General features: G+C 43.9%; 1 protein-coding gene across 1 annotated transcript in view; it reads right to left on the bottom strand.

The window, feature by feature from the left end:
• Positions 1-17,301, bottom strand: part of LOC149806633 (proton-coupled folate transporter-like) — a 50,593-nt gene extending 33,292 nt beyond the window's left edge. Inside the window, exon 1 of the mRNA XM_089955925.1 lies at positions 17,148-17,301. The gene's annotated coding sequence lies outside the window, so the exon portion shown is untranslated. The remainder of the gene's footprint in view (positions 1-17,147) is intronic.
• Positions 17,302-17,318: the final 17 nt, after the last annotated feature.

Raw genomic sequence — 17,318 nt, 5'->3', positions numbered from 1 at the left:
CATTTATCGTGTTGAATTTGACTGGGATGATCGTTTTGACATCCATATCAATTTTTCTTGATCAATTCCGTCATTTTTTCGACCAAGTGTTTGGCAAAACAGGAGACTAAATGGGCTTCTTGTTCTGGCCATCTTGACTTCATCATGATCACTTCTTCCACAGTCTCCTCACATTTCATCTCTAAAGTTTCTCCACTAGGTAAAGAGGGATAACAGTCTTCCATGGCTTCTAATAGTCTAGAATGACTTCTCTCAAACTGTTGATTTCTATCGTATTGTCAAATTCTGCATACAGGATGACGTTCACCGTCTCAGTTAGAGCTTCTGCAAACTGAAGTTCCACACGAATCTGACCCGATTTTATAGGGTGGAAATGTCCCTCGTCGCTGCCTTGGTCTGGAGTGAAATCAAAAGCCCACAAAGCATAGCCTCCTGCATAATCCTCGTACGTAATACCGTGAGTGGTGTTGGTTCCTAACTGCCCCGTGGCTTCGTACAGGGACAAGTACGACCTCAAGTAATTCTTCTTCTCAAAGTCAGGTTCGAAAGGTCGGGTACACAAGGTTTTGCCATCGCGACTGACTTCAATCTTGGACACTTTGTAATGTTTAAACTCAAAAGGATTTTGATCGTGGACTCCGTTGAAGGCTCTATTCTCGACCATACCAAGGATTAAACGTTTGGGTAACTGCCCTTGGAACAGATGATCTTCGATCATGGATCGCTGTCCAGCAGGAATGGTGAAGGTTTTCACTTCCACGCGTCGTATGGGATACTTGGCAGTCGCTCTGCTCAACGTCTGACTAATGTCGTTTCCCACTTTAGGTAACACTTCCACACGACGTATGTAGAGTCTGGCTTCTTGGATGATGGTTTTGTAATTGTCACTATCAGCCACTAAATGGAAAGTGACGCTGCTACGATTCAGTCTCAGGCGAACATTCACCCCGTTCAGCAAATACTTTTCTTGCAACCACATGTCCAAATGCAAACGATCCATCAGTTCTAAACTCTGGCCATTTTTGATTTTGTCTCTTCGTTCTACAAATCCCTCATTGTAGTCTTTTTTTGTATCAATTTCCAATTTGTCAAACTCGCCTGCATCGTCAGCTTCCCATAACACACAAGCATTGAGATGAGTGTTTTTGGCGTCTATTCCGTACGTCAAGAGATTTTCCAGGTAGGCACGGTAAGGGTAAGTATCCATGCTGCTACTGACTAGTTTGTTATTCAAGTACAAGTCCACTCCGCTAAACAAGGAATGCATGAAATTGTTGACGGGAGCTACTGGCTCGTCATCTATTACACCGCCTGTTTTATCAAGAACTTTGACTTTCAGGTACAAGTAACTGCTGTTCAAATCGATGTAATCTTCGGGCTGACCTTTGATTTCAAACTCGATGGGAGCGGAATCCGTCAAAGAGGAGACAGGGTGAAATTCCACCCATTGGGATTCTTGCATGGTCATCATAGTGGGTGGCATGGCAAACAGATCCAGTTCCGACTTGGAACAGGCGCAAGACTCTCGGTGCATCATTTTTTTTGTGTCTCAATAATCGAAAACGTCTAAGTCTCGAACGGTTTTTCTTTTTTTTGCCTTTCTAGCTTTATACGTGTGAAGTCTGGTGAAAGGGTGTTTTCTTCGTCGTCTCTTTCTGCCTTGTCCTTGCTGAATGCTTGACTCGGTAGCGTGCAGGGCATTTATAGGTGTTTCTCGTCGGCTCAAAAGGTCTTTGCCGGTTTGCAACAAGACATTTTTGCCTGCCCTCAAGAAGGCTTCTTTGGGGTTTTGTTTGTCGATGATGACATTTTGGAGAAATTCTTTGCCGTGTGTCAATGCCGCATCTTTCAAGGCGTGTAATCCGCGTGTCACCATCGGTTTCAAGACTGGGGCCACCGAACGAAAGGCTGATTTTAACATATCTCCTAAACCGTGTCCTCGCTGTCGAGCAACCCGAGGGATACACTGGATACATGACTTACGAGTCGTGAGAGAATCGTTTTCAAAAATGGAGTTTCACTGTGACTTTCCCTTTGTTGAATGGAATATTTTGTCCCAGATCTCCTTTTATAGCAATGTTGACCGTGTCCAAATAAGATTTGCTGACGGGCAAATAGTGAGGATGTACAAATTCGCGGTGGACGTGATAAGTGTTTCCACCTTCCTCGTCAGCGAGCTTGGCAGAATCCACTTTGAAAGGAATGACACGCAGTAACGGTACGGAGGTGTGTCCCACCACGTTGTACTCCACCACATCGGAGTACACAAACATCAAATTCAGTCCTTGGTTCAGTTCTACTGGGGTACGAAAGAACTTGCTAAAAGAATCGTTGTCGGAAATGACGCAATTCGTTTTTCTTCATCATGGCCATCCACATGTCCATGTCCCCGCCCAACATGTCAAACAATTCAGGACAAAATAAGAAAGACAACATTTTGTGCCCCTCAGGAAATTTCATCAGGAAGCGACGAGCTACTTTGTGGTACTCCAGGGTGACACTTTTTCTGACACTCTCCAAAGCTTTCAGAAACACGACATTAAACCTAGAGCTTATGGTGCTGACCAAATGTTGACCACTAAAATAATAGCCTGGGGGAATGATCAAGCGATAGGTCGTCTTTTGAGTTTCTGGGTTATATATTTTGTGATCATATTTGACGTGGGTATTCAAGTACTGTTGCATTTGCTCGTCATGAACTTCCACTGAAAAAAAATTTTGATTGGGAAGGACATTGAGGACTTGAGTCGGGTGAATGATTTCTACCAAAGCCACTTCCCAATGGGCTTCGTGATCTAATGGGATGGCCTGAGGTAATTTGGCCGTGTAACGGCACAACGTGTTATTGGGAAACACCTCCATGGCACTGTCACTGGGTAAGGTTAAGTAAAATTGGTTAGTGTGACTCATAATTCCAGAGTTCTGTGGCTGTCCGAGGGGTTACTGGACGTCAGAGGCGTGTCTCCGCCCAAAATGGGGTTGTTGTTGTTGTTGTTGGAGTGGTGACTGGCACTGGCACTGGACACAAGGTTCCCGTGGTTCCCTTTCGAGGAGAATTTCAGGGAGGGATTAGGAAGCAGGTAACCGATGCAACTGCTCAATAAAATGGTCCACAATTGTTTGTCTCCTTGTTGCAAACTCAAATTGGCAATGGCTGCCCCGATGACACAATACACCACGAAGATTTGGCAGAAAAAGACGATTTGCGTTTTAGGCACACGTTCTCCACACCACACCCACAAGGATTGTTTTTGTAAATCTTGCAGAGAAGAACTAGGTGAAGGAGTGGTCGACGTAGCTGCGTCTGTGTGAAAGGGCATGATGGTCACTTCTTTTTATAGTCGATGACTTGCGAAGCGTCGATCCAAGAATCAAAACTGGGTGGATATCCTTTCCAACGTACTTTGACTTCTTTGACACGTCGTTTGCCCACTTTACGGGTTCTGCGTTCGAGAATGCTTTCGATGTCGTACACGTCGTCTTCTTTTTTGGTGACACGTTGTAACTCGGGCAAATAAAACGTTCCTTTGTGTACTTCTCCGTTCATGTCTTCCAATTTATAGACGGCAGGATGACGGCCATGCACTCGTCCAGTGACACGAAACAATTCGGTCGTCCAGTTAGGTAAGTAACCTTTGTCGAAAGTGCGTATGGTTTTCCCAATGCGCACCCAATCTCCTACGGTCAACTCTCCACTTTTCTTGGGGACAGCCCTCGTCGGGGACGTACCAAACAGGCGCTCAAACACCAGTACTTCGTTGTCGGGAGTCACTTCTTGTGGGGCACGTCCGATGCTTCGATGGTAAGATTGGTTGTACGCTTGCACCAGGTGCAGTAAGATGTCGATGTACTTCAGAGTGTGGTGATGCGTAAAATATTTCCACATGCGTTCTTTCAAAGTGCGTTGAAAACGTTCCTAGATGCTGGCTTTGGTTTCTGGATTCTCGGTGGTAAAAAAATGAATGTCACGTTTCTTTAATTCTTTTTGCAAAGCTTGGTTCAGAAATTCGGTGTCTTTGTCCATTTGCCATCGAAGAGGGTGACGACCGCTTTGTTTCAACACTCGTTGCAGGGCTCGCACTAACTCGCTGCTGGATTTGGAAGTCAAGGACACGACCCAGGCAAATTTGGAAAAGACGTCGATGACACAAAACAAATATTTGTAGCCACGATTGTAGCTGGCCAAATGAGAGACATCGGCTAAATCGGCTTGCCATTGATGATCGATGTCTTCCACTCGGGTGCGACTTCTGGCAAACCTGCGTCGAATAGGTTTGTGTAAAGTGTAGGTAGCTTGTTCTTGTAACCATCGTTGCACTTGAGGTAAACGGAGACTTTTCAGTCGAGTTTTGGCAGCACGATACAATTTTTGAACTCCTGCGTAACCTGCAGGATGGGAGGGATCGTAGTAAATGCCGGCTAAGACTTTTTCCATTTTTTGTGTTTGTGTGTTAATAAGGCACCCACTCTTGGAAGATGCTACTCTTTTTCTCTTGGGGTATTTTTTTGGATTGTAATGCTTTGCGTGTGCGACCGGCAATAGGTGTCGAGGAGGAGGAGGAGGAGGAGAATGCCTGAACAGGGGATATTTTTTCTTGCTTCACTTCTGTCTTCACCTTCTTTTTCTCTTCTGATGAAGAAGGGGTGGTCATCATCTTTTTAATCCATCCAATTCTGGAGGTAGGTGGTGTTGTTAACTTGCGTACTTTTTCTGGTGGAGTTTGAAACCCTTCCTCTTCTTCTTCTCTTTTATCTGTCTTGATCACTGGTAGTAGTAGTGGTGGTGGAGGTGGTAGTGATGGTGCTGGACTTTTCATCAAGGTCTTAAAATCTTTCAGAGTGGGAAGAGCTGTTTCGTCTAAAGCTTTTTGGTGAAAGAGTTGCAGTCGTTGCAAGAGTTGACCGTACTTTTGCGATTTTTCTGTTTCGGACAAATCTTGACGATCCATCAAGGTTTGCAATTCGTGTTGTAACTGGGACATTTCGCTCAAATGGGGATTGGGAGGTAAATGCGGGGTGCGTTGTTCTTGCCAACGATGGTATTCCATCCATCGTTTGTAAGGCACTAAAGCTAGTTTTCGTCCTTCCATGGGATGTCAAGGGTCGATTCTGAGATCTTGGGACTCCAGAGGGCCTTTTTATCTTGCTCCCATCAGTCCTCCCAACATGGTTCCCAAGACTCCTTTCAGTAAGGGGCCTAGCAAGAGGGGTAAAATGCCTCCACGTTGGACCAACATCTTCTTCTTTTGTCGGAGGGGGATTTTCTTTTGAACCATTTGACGCAGAACGTGACGATGTTTGCCTAAGCATTGTTTCTGGTGTTTGGACAAAGGGATCGTGCCTTTCAAGACGTTCAAACAACATTCGCACACGGTATCGATGACCTCTTTGGAGGCTGATTGAATGAGTTTTTTTCGTAGGGGTGGAGAAGCTTTGGACAGGACAGATAACATGTCCCCATGTTTGACTAAACGAGGAGGCAGTCCTTTCCTTTTCTTTCCTTGGGGTTGTTTAGAAGAGGGATGTTTTCTGGAGGGTGACATCTTTGAGTCTTCAACACCAAAAACACTGATACCCGACTTGGTCACAGACCTTTTTTATACTGGAACGCGTCGCCACTGATTGTCTTTACGTCGTATCAACTTGAGGACAGGCATGACACGTCGTGCAGGGGTACGTAACGGACTAAATCGAGCCAGTTCTTGCTTGGACAAATCCAGTAAACTTTGTAACATGCCCGATCTTTCTTGAACTTTGATTTTGGGAGAAGGTACTTTGTGAGCAGCAGCCACTGCCACTAAATTGGAGGGTCCTGCCACTGGGGAAGTTCTTCTTGGGGTCATCAACGGAGAAGTTCTTGGTGTGATCAACGTCTCCAAGTACTCTTCAGTTCTTGGTGACATCAACGGAGAAGTGAATGAACCTGAGGCTGCCGGAGACGTGGTCACCGCCTTTGCAAGTCGTGGTTTGCGAGTGTAAGGTTGCGTCCTGGCCGAAGTGCCTCTCTTGCGACTAGTTTTCTTCTGTGGACTTTTCTTTTTCTGGGGACTTTTTCTCTGTTTCTTTTTCTGGGGGCTTCTTTTCTTTTTCCGGGGTGGTGTCTGGTAAGAGGAGGGTCCCGCCACTGGAGAAGTTCTCCTTGGGGACCTGGTCTTTTTCTTCTTCTTGGGGCTTCGTTTGACTTTTTTCTTGGGGAGAAGTTTGGGGGCATTAGGATCCCATCTTAAGAGAGAGAGAATGATGACCCCTCCTAGAGTACCGCTCCCTCCAGGTTTCAAAATGATTTGTTTTTTGGTTTGAGTGTCGATGCGGGGATCAGCCAGTTGGGTCAAAGCGACTTTGTTTCGATCAAAAAAGCGTTTGGTATGATGAGGAATCTGAATGATCCCTTGTAGTAATTGACGTGCCGTCACCGTGAACCATCGTAAGACTTCTTTGAGACTGGCTTCTAAGACACGAGCTCTTATTTGTGGATTTTTTTCTCGACTGATGCCATACAAGGCACGAATCAATTCGACGGGAAGATGCGACTGAAGGGACGTCATGTTGGTTGACGTTGTGTGAGACAGACGAAAAGGGTCTGAGGTTTTTATAGATTTTTTTATGTGGAGTGAAATTAAATCGAGGACGGAGACGTGTACAGGACAGGTCCTCCGTCTTGGCACCAGTGGTGAAACAAGTGGGTACGAAATCGCAAATCCTCGGGGGTCGTAGGTTTCAAATCGACGAGTAAATAGGCGTGTGGAGTTTGAGTGGCATCGTCGTATGCCTGAGTCAGGCAAGGCGTTCCTAACTGTTTGGCTAAGACTTGCACTTGCGATTTATCTCGAGGGCTTTTAAACAAGACCACGTAATGCGCATTGAGACTAATGGTGCGATGGGCTTTACTTTGTTGAAACAAATTTTGGGTGATGTAAACGACACTGGCATTACGGTGATTCCCTTTGCGCGTTAACCACAGTTTAATTTCTTCTTCGTCTTGTCCTAACATGTCGTCGAAAATGACCAAATGGGTTTGACGGGAGACAGGGACGATGCCGTCGTCTTCTTTAGGAATGCCTTCCACAAACACGATGGAATCGCCTTGACTTTCTCGCAAGAGGCTGTACGCCGATTGCCACTCTTTGTAACACCACACGATCCGCTGAGGTGGTCGATCGATCAAATGATGTTTATGTGCGATTAAATGTTTGACGAATTCGGTTTTGCCTGAACCGCTAGGTCCAGCAATGAGCATGTTAAAGGGATGGCGAAGATACAAAGCCTCCCAACTGGCACGATCTAAGTGTTCGTCGATGACTTTGACAGTGGAGGAAGAGGGAGCAGAGACAGCAGAGGTAGCCATAGTGTCAGAAATGTCACTTGTGACACGAAAACAAACAAGACAAGAGTTTATATACTTTTTTCAGAACACGTTTATTGAATGTTTTAAACATGAATACGAAAGACAAAAATACATAAAACCCAAAGGCTTAAGTACAAGGATAAAAGGCACATGATAACCATTAACGTGGAATAAACACAAGTGTCTGTACAACACGTTTTGGGTAAAGTTCTGACCAGTTCTATAGTAGGAGGTAAGGTCACACAAGTGTCCTCCCGAAAGGGTCTTTCAGGTCTGTCGACGACAGTCCTGTCCTGGGTGGCGGGTTCTTCTGGCACCGTCACTAACACAGGTTGAAAAGTAACTTTTTTCCTTGAACAACTCTCGTGCATACTGGGCCACTTCTTGGGTCCAAGCCTCAAAATCCCATTCTTTCCAGGCACGGACATCTGTCCAATGGGGGTGTAAGTCACACGCTACACACACATCGTCATACACGTCTTGGGTAGCTAAAAGTTGACGAATCTTTTTTTCCCGTAGAGGTCGAGAAGTATTCAGATGAAACCGTAAGGCTTTGAGCAAAAGGAGTTTTTCGTGACCATTTAAGGCCATGGGGGTGTGGTAAGTACTGATCGTAAAGAGTCCACAAAGAATCGGCTGGTAAACGAAATCCCAGAAAACAAGTCACTAAGACACACACCACTTGTCGACCCAAATTGAATGGATACAGTTCTTGTAATAATCGATGGTAATGATCCACGGTTTGAATATGGTCATTGAGTTCCTTCCACGGAATCTGTTGGATTACATGTGATAAAAGTCGTGGCATGGCAGCCTGTTTTTATAGTCTCTTTGTTTCGAAAAGAATACACGTACTTTCTAGCCAGAGATCTTCGTTTTCCAGTGGGGAATTTAAATGTTGCATACTGTAACCGAAACGTCAGAGATCGTTTAGAAGTTTCCTCTTCCACTAAGTAGATTCCACGTAAAATATGTCTGTAATCCTTTACCTTGTCTTCCTCAATGTATTGCTGTAGGTGAATCTCGAAGTAACCAAAATAATCAACACGTGGATCATCGGGGTCATGGAAGTATTGAACAAGGTCTGGCCACTGAAACAATTTCTGACGAATCAGTTCTTTTATACCATTCAGGTACCAGTGGTTAAAGATCTGGTGACGTAACGGATGCAACTGTTCTTTACGTTTGACTTGTATTTTGACCAGCTCTCGGTAAATGCGTTCTCTCAACTCCACAGGTAAAGCACGAATGTTCTCTAGCAAAGTATCCATGAATAGGTCATACTAAATCCTCTTTGGTCTGACACAAGAAATGTACTGTTTGCACAGACATAGTTTTAATTCATTGTCGAATCGAAATCGTTTAGTCACTAATTTACACATTACAATTCGTTCAGAAGTTTCCTCTTTCACTAAGTTGACATTGTGTAAAAGATGTCGGTAATTCGTTAACTCTTCCTCTGGAATTCGATGCAGTACGTTTACGTTGTAGAAGATAGAATCATCAATAGCAAACCAATCCTTTTTAAAACCAGGGGGTTGTTGATCAATGTCTGTCCAATGGAACACTTTCAACTAAATCAGTCCTTTTATAGCATTCAGGTACCAGTGGTTCAAACACCGGTGACGTAACGGATGCAAGTGTTCTTTACGTTTGACTTGTATTTTGACCAGCTCTCGGTAAATGCGTTCTCTCAACTCCACAGGCAAAGCACGAATGTTCTCGTGTAAAGTATCCATGAACAGATTATGGTAAGTTACTTCAGTGTCTCGGTCCCACTAAGGGTAAGTAATGACAATTCGGTGACCATCGAGCATGTTCTACGTAGGCCGAATCTTGCGGTTCCCAGTGGTGAAGTGACACACCGCAACTGTAGCACTTGACTTTATCTCCTTCGCCCAAGTAGAAAAATCCGGCTCTGGCTAATTCTTCGGGGGTCGGGCCTCCCAGATACTTAGGCCATTTTCCTTTGAACGATTGAAGACGATTTTCAAAGTCGCAGTATTCCGACAAACGCACAGGGAACGAATATTCGTCTTTCACAGGTTCGTTTCGATGAGGGTTGAGTGACATGGGTAGGAGTTTGTTCAGGGCTGGATGACATCCGTAGGGGGGTAGACGTGAAGGTGAACATTCCCCTTTAAAACGAAACCCAGTAAAGTGTCCAAGAGGACGTGCGGCATCGCTTTCGCATCCCTCAGGTTTGACACGCACAGCATCACTTTCCATGATAGGGGTAGTGAGAACAAAGTTCCCATGATGCTTTACGGCATCGCTAAGGTCACAACGTACAGCATCGTACCCATCGCAAGGCTCACAATCGCATTCCACTTCAGAAGCCCCACACTTGAATTGTGCCTTTCTAAACTTGTTTTGCATTTCTGTGAAAGTATTCATCTTGTTCGCTCGGTCTTGGTAGTCAGAATGAACTATCGATCTTGCCTAGAGTTCCTTTTTATATACAGACCAATACCGACGTGTCCATACGGTAAGGTGAAATGATTGGGAAGTCGAACTCGCTTCTGGTACACGATTTGATAGACTTTTTCCAAGGGCCGACTGACGATGTGGTGAGTGGGTAAACGTACAATCTTGTTGGGTTGGTGAGTGGTCACTTTAAAGTTTCCATCCTCTCCCGATTGCAAGGCTTCTTTCAGTACCCCAAAGTTCACCACTCGACTGGTACAATAATTCAGAGTCAGTCCTTTCACTTTGCACGTCGTGTGCACTTCTCCTTGTTTGTCCCGGTATTCGTAGCCGTAATTTTTGGGACCGCCACTGACGAAACTTAGAATCTTGTCGTCGGGATGCTCGTCTGTCCAGGCTCCTAAACGGTCTCCTTCGATGTCAGGGTGCTGTTGACTAGAGTGATGAATGTAGATGGAACTGTCCGTGTCAAAGTACAGGACGCGTTCCCCTAACAGTTCTAAAGCTTCGTACAATTTTAAACGAGCATGGGCTGTCACGTAAGCCGCAATGATGACATTTCCAAAAGGGTCGTCTTGTACAAAGTCCAGATCTTCTTCGTAATTGACCAAGATCAAATCCTCGCGAACGACGTCCACGTGTTTGATGTATTTGGTTTTGTCGTGAATCATCTGGAAGTAGCGGGAAGGTTCTGTCAAATATTCCGTCTTGGGTAAACACGGTCGTTGTGCCATTTTACCCCACAAGCAATTTAACATCACTTTGGCAAACGATCGCCTGCCTTCGATTTTCTCGATGTGGTCTAAAGTGACGCCTTCTTGTTCATTGTATTTCTCTTTGAATTGTATTTGGTCTTCGGGAGTGTGACACCAGGAAGGATAGCCGCTGGCTTCTTGCTTCAGTTTCAAAAAGGCATTCACGTAGTCAGCGAAAATGCCTTTCTGCGTGGGGTCACCCTTGTGGTATTGTTATGTCTTGGGAAAGTGACAAATTTCGTACACTTCTAACAGTTGGTATCCCATGTCCATAGCTTTGAACAATTCCACGCTGACCCACGTCCCTGTCAAGGCCCGTTTTTCCTGGGTGTGCTGACAAGGCTGATCTTGGTTGCACGTTTCGGCACAAGTACGGCACAATGGAAACATCAGTTTGCCTTGACAATGGTGAGGTAAGACGGGATGGTATAGGTTCGTGGGAGGCAAAACTTTGCACTTGATCAGACCTTCGTATTGTCGAATGTTTTTCAGGTCGATGTGTTCCGTGAACAATTGTGGGTGCCCTGTAGGAAAGCGACAATATTTGCACACGTAAGGATACAGCGAACACACGTCCAAGTATTTGATTTCTTCTCCTTTCTCTTCGTCGGCTTGGTACAGCAAACAGATGGCATTGGTCCTTCCTCCGTACAAACTATCCCTCGGGTTCAGCGGGTCCATGAACTGATAACTTTCCACGAGGCGTTTAAACTCGGGATCGGTTTTCATACGGCGATCGTACTCGTGTTCCCACATTTCCACCACTTGGTATCCTTCCTGTTCCAACTTTAGGCACCGCTGACAAGTGTCCTGGTACAAGTCTTCCATGGTTCGTTGTAAAAACTGATTTTTAGTGCTACGATCAAGGTAACAGACGGGACATCCGTGAAATAATCAACCGTTAAACTCGTACACGATCTTGGGGTTTTCTAAGTCTCAGCCATCGACCGAATACGTTCCGATGGTCTTTTCACCCCCTCCGTTGCGGGCATGCTGAATCCACTTGTCTTCCTTGTCGCACAAGTAATGTAACCAACGTAGGGCTTTGACCGAGTATTGACGTTTGACAAAATGGGTCGTTTGAGGACTAATGACAGCCACGGTGTTTTCAGGCATGAATCGTTGTCGATACACTAAGGAACACGCTTTGGCAATGGTGCAAGCTTCTTTCAAAGGATCGACCCCTCCGTGTTCCATGAACAGTTCTCGAAATTTTCCACAGCAACGTCGTAAAATGTCCACGTCGGAACGACAATACTTTAACATTTCTTCCTGAAAGTCGAAAGGGTCCGAGGCATGAGCCTGGTACCAAGCGTAGAAATCTTCTCGTTGTTCGGTACGCATGTTGTCGGGGTCGTAATAGTGAGCCTCAGGTAAATGGGGTAGAACGGCGTGTTGATTGGCTTCCGTATTGAAAAAGTGTGGAAAGTACCCTTCAGCCATTTCTGTCATTCCAAACGTTTTAGGCATTCGACTCAAAGGCATGGCCAAGTAGCTCATCGAATCTTTAAACTGTACTTGTCCCACTTGCATGAAAATGATTTTGGCTCCGTTCAAAGTCACTTTAGGACGTTCGGTGCCATGTTCCGTATAGTATCTCAAAAGAAACTGTCCATCGTATCCGGAAAAATTGTGAGCCATCACCGTGGTATGACGATGACAATCTCCGTAATGTTCGATGTCCTCTTGGCTCCACGTCTTGTCGATGGTGTCTAAAACCCATTGGGCAAAATCGGCTAACGTGTTCGGTCCCCGAAAGATTTTTTCACGCCCTCCGGGAATCTTGCTGCAGTGAGGGCAATGACTGAAGATAGGTTCCTGAATGCACTTCTCGCACGCTCGATGAGCCACGCAGAAATTAGGAATGTGAATGCCGGTCTCTTGCATGCATTCGAAATCGAAAAAGATGAAATTGCCTTTCTTCTTGTGACCGTCCTCTTTCTCTGGTGGGGGTTGGTATTTTTGCACGTAACATTGGTGTTCCAAGTCCACGATGTGGTGACAAATGTGACATTTTTTCTTTCCTCGACATACGTGTGCCTTGACATTATTGGTAAGTATGCCTTGTCCACACGTAGGGCACAATCTCAGCAGTTGACAAGCACATTTCTGCTGTGAACCTTGCGTCTTCAGATGTTGTTGGTAACAGGTAGGGCTGACAAACGTGCGCAGACAAGTTGAACAAGGTACTGGTCCTTCGCTCACACAGGGTGGAGAGGCCAAACATCCTGAGCATTTCAATCCACAATGCTTGTGTTGCTCTCGATTATTATAACCATTGTCACATTTCTCACAGTAATAACCGTATCCCAGGAATGCAGTGATACTGGTAATGGTATCGAAATGGTCATCGTGATAATAGACATGAATGTATTTTCCGTCCTTAAAATCTTGGCCTCGAAACAACAGAGGCCCACGCATTTCTTGAGGGTACACTTTCAAGGTGTATCGTGGAGCTAGGACATCTTGCAATTTTTGCATCTCAGGAATGCCACAGGGTTCGTCTTTGGGCAAGTCGGCTTGTTGCAACAGGAGTTCTGCTTTGTTTCGTTGTTTGGCTCGGTCCGATTGTCGAATAGTTTTCCAGGCTCTTTTCCATTCTGCCGTGTCGTTCTTGTTGGCATAGGTTCGTCCCACCACGATGGCTCGGGCTAAACACATCTGGTCTTGAGAATTGTGAATTTGGACGAGGCTACGCTTATTGCTGCGAAGCTCGTTCACCAATAACATCTTTTTGCGTCCAGTGCCTTGAGAAGGAGAGACGTGGGTCATGTCCAGTGTGGCTTTTCCATCGGTGATGTCAAACTGGTCATTAGATTGTTGCACGTGTTGAATCTTGTCCATGACTTTGGAAGCGGTCAATTCTGCCGGGGTGGTAAATTCGATCCAAACAGGGGATTTCAAACCGTCGTGTTGTATGGAAAGTCTTAAGCGATCGTCTTCTTTGGGCTGACATTGTTGCTTGAGTGTGGTGAGCAAAGAATCCCACACCCCAGTGATGAACACTTCTGCTTTCTCTAACGGTACTTCAGCCTTGAAATCTTTAAACTTCACCGTGTATTTGTATGCCGTGGTTCTAAATTTTCTAGAGGAGCGCTTTTCAGTCTCTCGAATGGAATAGTGTTTTTCAGGGTTGACTAAGGGTGGCGAACTTGGTTTAGAGGGTTGGGATTCTGGTTCACTCATGTCCTCTTCAAAATCACTGGCATGAATTTGTGCCAAGACTTCAGCTCTGGTACGAGGCGATAGATCACGTTTCTGCCTCTTACTTTCTTCTTCTTTCTTCTCGAATGAATAGGATCGTTTCATCTTGAGTAAAAAACGTCAAATGACTCAAGTTTAAACACCATAGACTAATTTATAGTCATGGCAGACCAGCGTATATAAAAGGGTGTGTGTCTTGTCCTTTCACTATTCATTTCACTCTCTAACCGAGCACAACGATGGAAGAGACTAGCCAAATCGAACGTTTCATCAGAGCTTTGCGAGGGGTCATTAGAAAATTCTCTTCAGACCACCCCACGGACTACTCTCCTTCCTTTCGAGATAAAAGTGAAGATACTTGCTATATCTGTCAGAAGAAAGGGCATTGGTCTTCAGAGTGTCCAGACCGTCAAAAAAAAAAAACAAACAGGGGCTAAAAAAGACAAAAGTCAAGATACCTGTTATTATTGTCAAGAAAAAGGACATTGGTCTCCAGATTGCCCAAAAAAGAAACAAGAGGAGTCAGAAGAAAAGAGGGATTCTTCGGAAGAAGAGAGGGATTCTTCAGAGGAAGAAAGCGGACAGGTGAAGAAAAAGAAACAGGAGAAGAAAAGAAGAAGGGAAGAAAGTGAGGAGGAAGAAAGTGAGGAGGAAGAAGAGGAAAAGCCTGTGACGGTGAAGAAATTCAAAAAACAGAGAGACTAAACAAGGAGACAGAAGAAGTATATGGACTTTTTAAAGTGCTCTGTTGTGAATTGTGAATTGGATTGTAACTATGGATAAAAGAATAAATTAATTATATAAGGTAAGTGTCTTTGAGTTTTGATTTTAAGATAAGAACGTACACTCACGCACTCATATACACGTACTATAGGGGTAAAATGGGTTTTTTTTTGAGTTATTGGCAACTGAAATTGTATTTCTTTTCGAGAGACGTGGGTGGCCCTGAAAAGGGCCTTTTTGGTGTAGGGGTGAGTTTAAGCAATCAACTTTAACTGCCTTAAGCCTTTGCCACGGCTTAGCCTACTTCTGGACTGCGTACTGTTGATGATGATGATGATTTGGTTGAAATCACTAAGGGTGGTACGGTAGGCTTAGTCACAGGGTTAATGTGTTTAGCTCGGGAAGGTCGTATTCTCTTCGGTCGTAATAAAGAAGTCTGATACATTTGTTTCAGACTTCTTAACTCCGCTAAAATGTCCAACAGTACCATGACCGTTTGATTTTCACCCTCTTGTTTCTTTGCCGCTACTTCTTGTTGTTGTTGTTTTTTTTTCTTACTTCTTCTTCTTCTTGCTGCTGTTGCTGTAGGAGAAAAGCTTGTTCCGCTTCCTTTTTTCGTTGTATAAATTTCTCCAATTCTTCTTTCTGTCTCTGTCTAAAATTCTCCACTTGCGGTAATGAAGAAGGTAACGAAGGTTCCTGAACAAATTCTTGCGAGGTAAGAAAATCCACAAAATCCCAATGTACCTCTTCTGAAAGTAAGTCCGGGTTCCCTTGGGCGGTCTCCACTGCTGGTGCACCCCAATGAATCGTTTTCTGAGTTTCCGTCATGTTGAATCACTGCCGCATAGATTGACTGCACACAGGCGCTAGCGAATCTATATAGACCACGTGACGTCACAAACTGCTCTCTTCGGATTGGATGCGGGCTGACTGAATTTTGTAACGCGTGTTCGGATTGGTGAATGAACTCAATCCGTTTCAATCCTTCCTCTACCTATAAATAAGCGCAGTTCACTGCATTGATTCACCTGTTCTCGTCGCTTCAAGATGTGGACCACAGTCGAATCATCCACCCTTGTGTCTTCAATGATGTTTAGGACAGACATGCTCATGTATGTCCGGTCCAAGTGGACCGTTGTCGACAAATCAGACACCAGTCTGTGGATATGAAGAGTGTACGTAGAAAGACAAGGTTGCCTCAAGAGGACACTGATTTATGGCCCTCGAGTAAGACGCAGCTTGAGGACAAGAAGATGCCGCAGATGCCCTTTATGTTAAGGGCATATTAACATAAACCCAAAGGCCCTTTTCAGGGCCACCCACATTTCTCGAAAAGAGAATGACTTTCGATTGCCTACCCCTTTTTTAAAAAAAAATTTAAAAAAATAATTAAAAAAATCCCATGTTCAATTTCCCTTGACGCTATACAGTCCCACCCTGTTTAAATTCCTTTTGACGCTATACAGTCCCCTATTCCCATGTTCAATTCCTCTTGAGGATATATCGTCCCACGATTTTTCTCCATGTTAATTTCCCTTGAGGCTATATCGTCCCACGATTTTTCTCTATGTTAATTTCCCTTGAGGCTATACGTTCCCACGATTTTTCTCCATGTTAAATTTCCATTGAGGCTATACGTTCCCAGGGGTGTCTGTAATGTTAATTCCCACTGAGGCTACGGTATCCAACCTTACTACTAACGTTACTGTTACTGGTCATTAGATTTGAGAGAGACGCCTACATACTTCCAATACGACATTCCCCTGACATGGCTATGGGAGTGTCATATAAGTTTCGAGGAAGAGGGAAGGGGCGTCTGAGATTTTTTGAAAAATATATTCTCCAGCCCTCAAATAGCTTGAAAATAATGTTCATGTTCTGATCATTTAGAAAAAGAGAACATGTTATATATATATATATATATATATATATATATATATATATATATATATATATATATATATATATATATATATATATATATATATATATATATATATATATATATATATATATATATATATATATTAGATGAAGACAAAATTAACTTAAGGTAAAACCAACGAAACAATAAACCATCCTGACTAAATATAAAAACAAATACCAAATCCCCCCACCCCAACTCCAGAGATTAAATGATCGACCCTTAACAATTTGTGTCAGTACTAAAAAAATCCCAACCTTAATCACAGGGGTTCGTTACAAAGAAAATTTGGAGTATCCGTCCTTGAATCAATGGATGGGGGTTCTAACCTGTAACAATATACCACGGTATTTTGTTATATTGTTACAGGTTAGAACCCCATCCCTTGATACAAGGACGGATACTCCAAATTTTCTTTGCAACGAACCCCTGTGACCTTAATATACATGTAAGAACAAACTACAAATGAGAAGTTTGCAAAACTCTGAGATCATCAAACTAGTTAAGTCCGAATCATCGCGGACATCTGTAACTGTCTTAAAAAGTCGGTCAAATATGTACGTTTGTACGCGGTAAACTCAGCAAATAAGGGACTAGCCATTTCTTGGGGTAGGTGGGTGTGCATTGATTGTGAGAAAATAAATCCGCTATCAAATAGTTTGAAAAGTATTATTGCTTTGATTTCATGGCCAAAAGCTCATATTACATTCATTATATTAACCGGAAAATATATTAATTTTACGTAAAAGAAGAAATATATACCCACCCCCTTAAAAGAAATCCTCCTCCAAAATGAAATGAACAGTCCCCAACTAGACATACATGTTCGGTAATGTTGTCAGCGTAATAGCAAAACGGCTAACAAGACCCTTACTATAATTATTTGGAAATACTTTAAAGTTAAAGAGGCAACCTTAGTACTCAACATTCAGTGACA

The sequence above is a fragment of the Sinohyriopsis cumingii genome, chromosome 1 (genome assembly GCF_028554795.1).
Source record: "Sinohyriopsis cumingii isolate HCF-2022 chromosome 1, ASM2855479v2, whole genome shotgun sequence".
Lineage (NCBI taxonomy): Eukaryota > Metazoa > Mollusca > Bivalvia > Unionida > Unionidae > Sinohyriopsis > Sinohyriopsis cumingii.
This window is presented reverse-complemented; position numbering and strand designations above follow the sequence as displayed.